Raw genomic sequence first — 12237 nt, 5'->3', positions numbered from 1 at the left:
GTGCGTTATTTAGTTGACATGACGGAAAATAAACCGATTACAAATGATACTGCGCGGAGGGACACATTGGTGCATTGGTGAGACGGAGTGCAAGTGATATCAGGTTGTTCTAGAAAAAGGAGGCATCATCAGAGCTTCAGAGAGTCATGGGATGATTATCTCTAAATGCATCCATGATTACATCATGGCATGACATCTACATATGTTTGACAGGCCAAAGTCTGCAGGCTAATAAGGCAACATATCTAAGGAATAATGCAATATAAACATATGATTCAACAATTATAATTGGTTAAATACTCTAAAATGCATGCTTGTATTGTAGACCTGCATGTAGTGTGCTGTACATTCAAGTTGGAAAATATACAACTGTACACCTATATTATACAAACCATATTTTACCATGCATTTTTACACAAGTAGGCCCAAACAAATGCAGAAATGTAGCTTTGTGGCGGTATTTGAGTAATCTGGGAATTAGAAACAGCAGAAGCAACGTGATATCAGGTTGTTCTAGAAAAAGGCATCATCAGTGCTTCAGAGAATCATGGGATGATTATCTCTAAATGCATCCATGATTACAACACGGCATGACATCTAAATATGTTTGAAATGCCAAAGTCTGCAGCTAATAAGGCAACAGATCCAAGGAATAATGCTTATGATTCAATAATTAATTGGTTAAATACTCTAAAATGCATGCTTGTATTGTAGACCTGCATGTAGAGTGCTGTACATTCAAGTTGGAAAATATATTATAAACACCATATTTTACCATGCATTTTGACACAAGTAGGCCCAAACAAAAGCAGAAATGTAGCTTTGTGGCGGTATTTAAGTAATCTGGAAATTAGTAACAGCAGAAGCAACGCAAGACAGTACCAATAGTAAAAAAAGGCAAACATCTTGTAGTGCATTATGTTTGTACAACCATGCATCTCTTTAAGAAGCAAATCATAATTAAATAACTCCATACCTATTGCATTCCAAAAAGGTATTTCAATTATTTAATTACATTGTGTTGTTTAGTGGGACATACTGATTGTCCAAGGACACACAGTATTTTCAATTGAATTGCTTCTACGTAATTAATTCAAGAAAAGCAATATTTCCTAACAGACCTAGGTCCAGTTTGAGCCTTATGCAGGACCCTACATTTGTGTAACAAATCTGTTATTGAAATGAGTGTATGGGATCTTTAGCTTAGCCAAAATGTAAATCTAGGATAGGCATTCAATTCAGCTGTGAAAAGCACCATATGTGGGCTTCTGTGCAGATGGTATGCAATATTCATTATCACCAACAGAGGGCAACCTCTGTAAACCTATTTCAAAGAAAGATTTCTGGAACCCTGCAAAGTGGCTTTGAACATGATTTTGTCTTAGATTTAGTATTTCTGCAGCTCCCATGCACATATATATGATATTTACCTGTCTGAAGTTGGCAATAGGATTCCCTGGGTTGTGTTATAATATGGTGTTTACTTTGTATTCAACTATTAAGAAGTTGTTGCACATTCCACACCACTGAAAGGGCCCCTTCTTCAGTTTGTTAATAAAACCTATAAGCATTTTGGCCAATGTCGCAGTTTTATTACAAACCTCAGTCAATATTTAAACCTAGATAAAAGGCAACACATGCCCTCATTTCACTCCCCTGTAATGCATAGCATCTCTTCAATGAATTCATGTTTAACACATGTCAGTTAGGATGTGGCCCGTGAAGTCATTAACATGCCATTCTGCCCTGAAGATGTTGAAAAGGGGGCTACTGCTTGCTGCACCCCAGTTTTTTCCCATAGTCCCTCTATGGGAAAGTAGTTGACATCATTGCCCATGTTGGCTTTGCTCTGTGTGCTCAAAGCATGCATAGGGTGCAGGGTTTGTGTACTCTTCCACGCGGTCCTCTCTCTTCACACTGCTTAGCGGTCACTTGTGCACAGAATGATGTCATGGCCACTGTTTGTGTGTCTATGGCAATTGCATCTGACATGCTTTATCTTTGTGCAGGCCGCAGTCACTAGGAAGGCGGTCAGGGTGAACCCATCTTCTCCTGCCCTAAAGGGTCGCTGACAGCTCTCCACAACAGACCCCGCTTTCACACAACAAGCTATTTTTAGGAAGCACGTGAGAGCGAGAGGTTCATTCACTCACAGGTCAATTTAGCCGTTGTTAAGATCTAAGCTATAGCCTGGAGATGTTGGGAGTTTGTTGTGCTGTTTAATTGCCAGGCCGGAATATTCTGCTACCATATGAGTGGCCTAAATTATTTCAGCCCATTTATTTTAGGAGAAGATCCAATGCTAGCTGATGACCCACATTGTTTGTAGTGTTTTGGTATGCGTTCCTAGATACTTGAATAGGGTTGTTTTGGGGTATAGAGGGAGTTATTTGTTCATTAGTTAGATATTTTTTGCTCCACTCGGTGACTCATAACTGAACGCTTTTTATGTCTTACAGTGCATGAGCTCATGAGACATATTTTACTGTAATGAGGGAGTTTTCTCTTGCTCGTACACATCTGGAACAGCCAGATCAGTACAGTACAGTTTCAGGCTTACTGATCAATACTGATTTTATTGCTGTGTTATTGGTGTTTTCCAGAAGTCCAATAATACAGAATTGATGCTCCAGGCCTGCAGGGATGCTAAAAAAACAAGTATTTATTTAATTTTCTGAATATAATTAGACACAACCATCCGAGTGGAAATTTGTGTGGATTTGACTTTATGATGCTGATATGGCAGCTAGACCTAACTGATGATGATAACTGACCCAATTGCATTGAGTGCATCTTTCTAAATACATATAGAATATTTAGAAGCAATGCTGCAGCTGCTAGAGTTGCCCTCACTCTCTTCGACTGTTATCAGGCCATTAAATAGGCATTATCAGTGGCTATAAGCATCATAGATATGGGTCATTAGGGGCCTACTATGCCTACTACATTGTAAAAGTTAAAGTGAAACTTAAAAGCAACACATTCTTACATATTGTAAAATTGAATGAAAGTTCACGTTTTGAACACTAATAAAAAGGCTTCTTTAGGTTTAGGCAACAAATCTACAACTTTTTTAGGTTTAGGCAACAAAAACATTTAGTTAACTTTAGGGAAAACATTGTGTTTTGGGTTAAAATAACTACTAACACAAAGGCAACTACACATTGTTGGTTTTACACAGGATGCAAACTCCGGTCTCCTGTGAGAAAGTCCTGTGTTTTGTGTCCCATCCATCATCCCCCAACTCCACACCTTATGGAGTTTCACATACACTGTTCGACTTCAACTTCTGCTCCGGTCATAATTACTACGGTCGCTAGAGGTCGCTGTCGTGTTCTTTTATACCTTCTTTTGGTGATCTACCATATGAATAGATGATACAACCTACTAGTGTGGAAGGGCCAGTAGATGGACTGTGTCCTTCCTGAATTTGTCAGCTGTCTTAACACAGAACTCAGTGATGGGAAAAAAAAAAAAGGCTGCACTTACAAGCTTGCTAATAAATGATAAACGAGAAGAAGGTTTTATGTTAAATCATCGGCAAAAAAGTAGACAACTATTGCGTCTGCATGATTGCAACACTTTATTTTCTTTGCCAGATGGCAAGCTTCCCCTCTGTAAGACCAACAAAACAAAGGCATTTCCTCAGGAGCAGAACTTTGCTGCTGTACCAAACCTACTATGACCGTTGACATACTAACACAGTGAGACAATGTTGAGTCACTTTTAAATGCGTGAAGCTTTAGAATCATTTTGATTGATGGCATTACTTGTCCTTATTTTGTCAGAGTTGAGTCTGGCAGGCAGGCAGATATTGGACTTCTAGCTGTCAGCCAGGTTAATCATCAGGTGCTAGCAGTTTGATTCATCCTCCTGGCCTTTATTTAAGACATTTGTCAGCTGCAGACTGATGTTTTATAGCCACACATTTTGTGGTTGGAAGCTGTGTCTGAACAACGCAACTATGTAGAAAAAAATGCACTGCTGTAAAAATGTTTGTTTCTGTTTGAAGTTAAAACTCAGCTCTCTGGGGTTATTCCTCGCAGGTGGAAAAGCACAGACAGTCTCTGTTTTAAGTTACTTTCACACTAATGTCTGCTGCCAGGGGTATTAATTGGAAGCAATTGAGTGCAGATGGGGGGGAAAACCCAAATGGCAGATCGTCATCGTTCGTCATCATTTAAGTCACGTAACAAGGTTTAACTCCGTCTGTTCCTGTGTCCGTCAGTGTCAGAGAGCAGGAACGGGACAGGTCAGGACTGGTGTTTGCAGCGAAAGTGTCGGGACCTGCCTGGTGCCTCCTTTAAATCTCTGCATTCATCATCCGTCGTCCCTCTCTGACTCCTTGACCCCTCTCATTTCACCCTGACTGCTCCTCTTCTTCCGTGTCCATCCTTCCTCCTCTCTCTGCGAGGAGGAGAGTGGCAGTGTGTAGGACCCGGTGACACCTCTCATGACAGCAGCTGTCAGTCTCTGCTATCAATTACTTAGTTGACTGACACCCTCTCCTCTCCAACCCCGATCCTAGCTTTTATTCACCCTCTGGGAATCTGTACCAGTTACGACAGCAACCACCCCTGGCCTAATCACTGCGCTAATGCAGACAACCCATTTCTCTCCAAGACTACTGCCCCAGGAGAGCAGTGCATTGTTAGTCAAACACATCAATTTTCTTCTAGTTATGTTTTAATGTGGTCACTGGATACGTTACAGTGTATTTTAATGGTGAATATGTGACGTCTCCAAGGGTTTAAGACTAAATCTCCCATATAAAAAGTCTCCTCGGATGGAAAACTCCACTGATCCCGGCTTTGCCAGATCTCATTTAGATCCACCTGAGGGGGGCATCGAGTGGCGTGCAATCCCAGAGACGGGATGTCTGGGGTGGGGAAGGATTAGAGGAGGCTCCCCCTGGCTGGCTGGGGTCCTGGACTATCTGAGAGGCTCTCCTGTTTGCCTACATGGGTGTGTGTTGTGCAGCAGATTGTCTCATATTGTACTCGGAACTAGTGTGCAGCTTTAAATCAGACAGTTTGAGACAAGCAGAATTACTAGCATTGTCTTTCATGTCTTTTATTACTTTTATGTTTTACACACTTAACCAACTTCTTTCTTCATCCTCCAGCTATTTTCGTTAGACTTGTTTTAATTTACTTTACGAGTGTGAGGTTTTCTTTCACTTGCTTGTTAAAACGCTTTGAATGTTATCTTCGGTTTGTTTTATAGTGTTCATTCTTTTATATACTCATCATTTATTTTATACCCTTTTAGTTTTTTATTGCTTCTACTAATCCAAAATGAAGTTGACTTTGCACCAACCAGGCGCCTCCACCACAAAACACTGGGAACTACTCCTCTGTAAAATCTCTTTCCCACTGTGAACAGAGCACTTGTTGTGACCTATCCCTTTGTTTGTTTAAGAGAAAATGGAGGTGGAAACTTACATGAAAAACACAAATAAGCTGTGAGAGGTTAACCTATAATTACCAACTGTACATGCCCGATAAACACTGTGATTTCAGGTTGATTGCTCTGTGGGCTTGACGTATTCACACACCCTGATTCCACCAAATAAAACAATCGTCAGGCTTTATGAGGTCCTCTCTCTTCCGATTAATAGAGTGCTCCAGGGATGACGTATTTTTATAGGGCAACCAGAAAGTCAGCATCGCCCTTGACAAAAAGCCAATGGGATTTTTTCATCGGGTTTTGGATTATTCCAGTAAATAAGCTCTGTGGCAAACGAATGCAATCGGCAGAAAAGGCTAACGTTAGGCTATAAATTAACTACACCACGGTCGCATGAGCGCGAGTATGAACCTTGCCGTGATGCCGTCTTGTAGTGTCATTAAGCCACTTGTTAGCAACGCCTTTTTTAAGACACGTAAAGGCTTCAAAATTCCCGAGTGGAATATTTACCTACGTATTTTATATTGTAGAAGAAAACATTAAAATCTCTTAAGCTTGTGTTAACCGCAGACCTTATTTCAGGCATCTAACTAAAAACCCATTTAAAAAACCCATATACTTCAAGACGAGGGAACCGGAAGTGCTATAATGCTCATTTCTGGGTTTTAGGACTCATTCCTGTCGCACTGTATGGGGCTTGTCATTCACCTGCCAGTTTCTGCCTCTTTTGGTTTCACTCTGCATCACTCAAAATGGCTTTCCCCACCAGTGACAGTTACAGCATAATTGACCTGCGGCCAGCCTTGAGCAAATAGGACTTGCGTTGTGTGTCCCATTCTCACGCAGAAGTCATCCACTTTGTCAAACCTTTTATCCAGAAAAATGGATCATCCATCACTAACCCCACTCCCCTGTTGTAGCCCCTTTGCTCCCACTGGTTGTGTAATAGGCCGTACCTTGTGAGTCAGCCATGGTGAGGGGGAACATTTTGTTCGGAAAGAAGGTCACCGCCGGAGAGTAGAAATCAGCCTCTCACCAGGATCAGGGCACAATACGCCACTGTTCACCCTAAAACCACCACTTGCCGCCTTCATATAAGCTGCTAAAGAGGAAACCCATGCGTTTGAACTGTACTTATGGCACCTGTTCGCATTACAAGTTGAGGGTTCATACGTCACGACCAACTTACTGGTCCTCCACTGTGTGTGAGAACTTTTCCCCCTCTGTCTTATTGATGCCGTTCCAAGTTATGTAACTGCACACCATGCCACAATAAAGGATTAGACCAACTTTGAGGAGATAAGCTCCATAATAATAATAAGCAGTAGCAGCACAGAGCTGGTTTTCCTGAACTCTGAGGTGTTTATGTTTAATCTATAATCTCATACATTCAACATCACCAGTTGTAGCCATAATTCATAGTTTAGTCTGGAGTCTTCTTCTCATTTGGCTCAGTTTATTGGCTCTTCTCCCACGCGGTGATTCACTATTCCTTTTCATACAGTAATTATTTTTCACGCAGTTGTTTGAACAGTTTACCTCCAATCTCAGCATGTCTTTTCCCACCCTGTTCTTTTCCTCTCCATGTATCCTGTTTATATGACACACACAGTTGTAGAAATATTGCGGAAACCGGGACTCGTTTCAAGATACAATGCACACTTGATTTGAGTCACCGTATGAAGGAAAAGGTTTTGACAACATTTTGTAAATATTGTCACTCTAATCTAATTTTGCTCTGGGGTTTTGTCTTTCCATATGGCAGCGTGGATCTTAGAGAGATTGCAAGGGAGTTGGTGTTTTTTTACTTTAAGAATATGTGTGTTTTTGTGTGTTCCTTCATGCACGTGAAAGAGTGTACATGTGCAATCCTGTCTGGCCAATTTTCGTGTGTATTCTGTGTGTGTCTGGATCTGTGTGTGCACAGCGCAGGTCGGAAACGGGTTGGACCACAGCGGCTGTGGAAGGAACAGGGAAAGAGTCGGGAGGAAAAGGCGTAACTGCTGCATGTCGACCACCAAAATCATACCACAGGGTGTAATAAAACACCCTCGAGACAATTTCACACTCACACATACACTTATGCACACACATAAACAGGGAGGCCATAATAACAAAGCTGACCTCTAGTAAAATGTCATGTTGCAGCAAAAATGACAAGGGTAATTTGGGTTGTGGTTTTACAGTATGAAAATAGGGAAGTGAAGCTGATAGTTGGAGTAAAACTACTAATCTGTGTGGGTCTGGGATGAGGCTACTATGGTTCAAACACTTTCACTTCGACTTTTACACCTCAAATTTGCACTGATCACACCCTGTTCTCAATTCAAAATGAGCCGTTAGACACCGTTTGTGCAGACAGTGATTATATCATTATCTACACAAAGGTTACACACCCTAAATCAAATTACACTGTACATGATGTAACATCGAAAAGAACAGTAAGTAGTCACCCACAACAACAAATTAAATAAATAAATCGTCGATTTTATAAGATTAAACTTTTTAGGAAATGTGTGTGTACTATTCTTGTACTAGGAGACACAGCTGTGGTGGCGAAGCTGCAAGGGTTAAAGGTCACCAAGAGAGCAGAGCACAGTGAAATCTACTGTCTAATATTTCTGTGCGGGCAAGGCAAGCCTTTCTCTTTGTAACATCCACATGCCACAATATAAGTGAATAATTTCTCTATTTATCTGCAAGCTGTTCAGATTCAGAGGATTACATCCTCTCTATTTCCTGTGTTATCTCTTGCACAACAATTACAGGAATTGTAGGGACTTTTGTCTTGCTGAGTGTATGAATGAAAAGTGAAACAATAAGAATGTAAAACTGGGTGCAAGGTCAGGCACTCTTTTGCCTACATGATATTTATAATGAAGCAGTATAACTGATGATCTATATGTCCACTTACAGGTGTCGTACTAAAATGTTACATCCCTTATAAGCAGCTCTGTACTCTTGAATGATCTATAACCCTCTCTCCTCAGCTCTGGGTCGCTCCCTAGAGACAGGCCCCGGGAGACGGGATCAACCAGGGGGAAACATAGGGGTGAAAGGTCAGGGGTTGCTGATGTAGAAACAAGGGTCGGTGAGGGAGTGGATAGGGTGGTGACCTTTGACATCACAGCCAAAAGAGTTGCAGACTCTGAGTCTTTAACCACCAATCATGGTAAAATGACTCGCTGTATGTTTGCATTTCTAATTTATTACATATTATAAAACTAGTTTACAGGCACTCCATGACCCTGTGGAGGGGCCTATAGTTTGTCATGGGTAATGTTCTCTCCAATGCATTGCACCGTAGCACAAAGCCCATCACCAAGCCTAAATGAATAGGCATTTTTGTGGCAGATATTTAGATTTGTTTTAGCAGGTACAGCACATAATGATGGCTCTGCTCCATTCCAAGTGTCCAAGTAAGCCAAGCCAGTAAGCAAGCACAAAACATTGATCCTGGAATTGACAAACCTAAAAGGAATGCAGCCGTCACTAAAGATAGGTTTGGTAATCTTAAGAAACCAGCAAGAGAACACTAGATTTTAAAAATCATCCAACTGAAAAACCGCACCCAGTGTTGACAACTTTTTTCCAATGAAAGTAGCTAGTGAGAAAGTCGCCACGTCTGCTAAACGGAGGCCCTGTTCAGACCTGGTATTGACATGCGTCCTGAGTGATTGGATCACAAGTGGACAGCTTTAAATACGTCTGTTCACACCTGGCGTTAGAATGTGTCTCCAGTGATCACTTGTGATCAGATCTCACTTCCTGCAAATATATGCAAATAAACACGTATTAAACACACGGCTAATACAGCAGACGATGTGACATAATATTACATGAATGTTTGTAGTAATATCCTACATATTTGTGAATTTGGGTACATTTTTTTTAACATCAAAATAAAAGGTTATTGTACCGGCGGTCCCCGGGGATCCCCTTTGCCGCTGGCTCTGCTGCCTTTGCCAGGCAACAGCGGTGCACAGGGCTTCAGAGAGCCGGGGATGAGAGCGAGTGAGTAGCCTATAGCTGAGATATATTTTAATAAATACAGTTGTACTAATAGAATACAGTAGAGCGCAGAGGCCGTTTCCGTGCTGCGAGGCAGACCAGCGCTCATGTCTGCCTGTCTATTCACATGAGGAACACAGACACCTGCGGATCCCAGCGGGACGTCAGTTGAGTAGGCGGCCCTTGATGTGGCCCAGGACACATTAGCGTACACACTGCTAAAAGAATATGGCCATATGTGGCCCAGACCACCTCTGAATGTGGTCTGAAAGATCCGATCTCAATGCTTCCTCAATGTGTCTTGAGTGCGTGTTAATACCAGGTCTGAACAGGGCCACTGCAGTCGGTTGCTTCAGGCCTCCCTCCAAAGCCACTCCCTTACAATTATCATTATGAACATATAAGAATTAGATGGGTTGGGACAAATTGTAACGGTAGCTAACATTTTTGCTAACTGGCTAGCAAGTAATAGCTAGTCAGCATAGCCAGGCAATCTTCACTCGCATGTGTCTAAGGGTTTATTAATTTACCTATTAGAATCCAAAATGTGAGCTAGGCAGCAAATTCAGAGGCTTTTCATGAGCCTGCCTTCATTTGTTGTTGGACCAGCAGGCTGCTGGGTGAGGCTTTGAAGGCCCAGAGGTGGGAGAGAGCTAAAGAGGGGAAGTGTATGTACATTAAGAAATGGATTTTGGCTCGGATCAGCGGCTCGGAGCACTAACTCAACTACAAGTGAGCATGTTTTTTCCCGATAAGGGCCATTATTTTTCTGCTGAAAATAAGAGAAAAACACAACCACATGACGGATCTGAAGGATGTTGGCTGTTCCAGCAACTCTAAATGAACATAATACATCAACGTAACATAAGATATCAACAGCAGGGTGGAGAGGACAGATAACAAATGTTGACCCAAATGTTTAGTCACTTTGAAGTGTGGCAATTTTCAGGCCAAAACAAAATGGAAAAACACTTAGCTGAGGGACAATGGAGACCTGTGGCAGCGCTGCTGTCATGTTTGCTGCGGTCTGGTTGAGTGACTTTCTTTCTCTCTCCAGGGCTGGGTGACTGGTCACAGAAACAGTCTATTAACTAATTCCTACAGAGAGAGAGAGAGAGAGAGAAAGATGGGCAAATGAGACATATGGATGCAGAAAATAGATATTAGGATACAGATTGAAGGTGACAGAGCGGTTGTCATGATGGTATATGGGTTTTTGAACAACCATAATAAAGAGCTGAGGCTGGTAATCATCAGTTTTTAACAATTTTATAGACATAGTTCACTCTTTTATCAATAATATTTTCATTGTGTACATGTTTGACTATTATCTGTCAGTAGTCTTATTTGTTATTCTAGTTTTACTATTTGTAAAGCAACAGGCCAGCTGTTGCTGCTGTTGTTGTGTTTCTGTTATTATTATTGTTAAATGGAGGGACAAAAAACTGATGTTGTGACATAACCAGCAATTCAGACATCCCGGCTTATAATGCAGTGGGTGCAGGCCTGTTTTTTTGGCATGGCCTTTGGTTTGGAGCAAATCCCCTTTGTGTGGTACACAATGCTGAAACCAACTAGCTCATAATTAACATTGCTTGGCAAAGACCTGCCCAGTGCACCTGGGGAAATGGGAGTGGAAGAGGGACAACTGGATGAATGGTTGTATGGGAGTCATGTAAATGTACAGGACATTGCGATTTGCCTGATTGTTACCATCTCACTGCATGTTATAATATCGTCTGTCAGAGCAAGACCAGGTAGCACTGCTCTGCACAGTAGACTGTCAGCTGTAATAAGTACCCTATCTGCTATTTCTATGGGAGCAGTATGTTATTACGGCCCGTGGAGCACTGTGGCGGCACAATTTGTGTCTCTCCCCTGTTTTTACACCCATATCAAGCACCTGGTGGGAAATAGGCTAAGAATCAACTCAAACATGTCATTATAATTCCTCGTATATGCCTCCCCTCTATACATTTGTCTTTGATCAGTAAAAAACAAACATACAGGGGTGGGGGGTGCCTTCTATGTTTCACCATATGTGAGATCTGTGGGAATACAAAGGATCCATTTCAACATGTTAAATCAGCTTTGGAGTTTAAGCCTCAACTAGCACTTCAAAGGAATTTCCATGTCAGTCAGGGTTCAAAGGGCCTTCATGTGAAAGACCCGCTCTGTGCCCAGATCTGTGCCCCCCTGGACCCTGCAGCTCTGATGTGCAACATAGTGGCACCCTTCTCTAACTTTGATGCCCACATTGTCACCGAGTCCTATGGAAGTAATCAGGCGTGCTCTGTTTTTGCCCGATGACAGCACCAGCGAGAGCTGGGCACTACGACTGCCGTGTTTTTCGTATGCGACTCCTCTGCGGGTCACTGGAGATGACTGAGATCGGCCTGAGATATTCACTGTGGGGTCTCCTGTGTAACAAGAACCAAAACAATGATGACGCCAAGGCGAAGTTGAGAGGGATGTCTTACATGGACGGAGCTGCTGTGTACGTATGTGTCTACCGACAAGCACTAGTGTGCGTGAAAATACAGAAAAGAAGCTTCAGTCAAACGCAGCCAATATATGAGAACAAACAACTTTGATTCATGATGAAAACCAAGGCAATATACAAATGAGCGCATAAATTATTCTGTGTCTTGGCCAGCGGAGGACACAGATTTGAGCCAAAGCTTTTTGTTTTTAAAGACCGTCTCTTCTTAACACCCCCCCTCCTCTCCTCCTCTTCCTCCTCCTCCTCCTCCACACCTCTTGCTCAGGTCACAGTTGGAAGACCATTAAGAATGCACTGTAGTGCATCCCCCCAGC

This window comes from Sebastes umbrosus, chromosome 9, assembly GCF_015220745.1.
Source record: "Sebastes umbrosus isolate fSebUmb1 chromosome 9, fSebUmb1.pri, whole genome shotgun sequence".
NCBI classification, from domain to species: Eukaryota; Metazoa; Chordata; class Actinopteri; order Perciformes; family Sebastidae; genus Sebastes; species Sebastes umbrosus.
The sequence above is the reverse complement of the archived record's forward strand: the minus strand, read 5'-3'. Positions refer to the sequence as shown.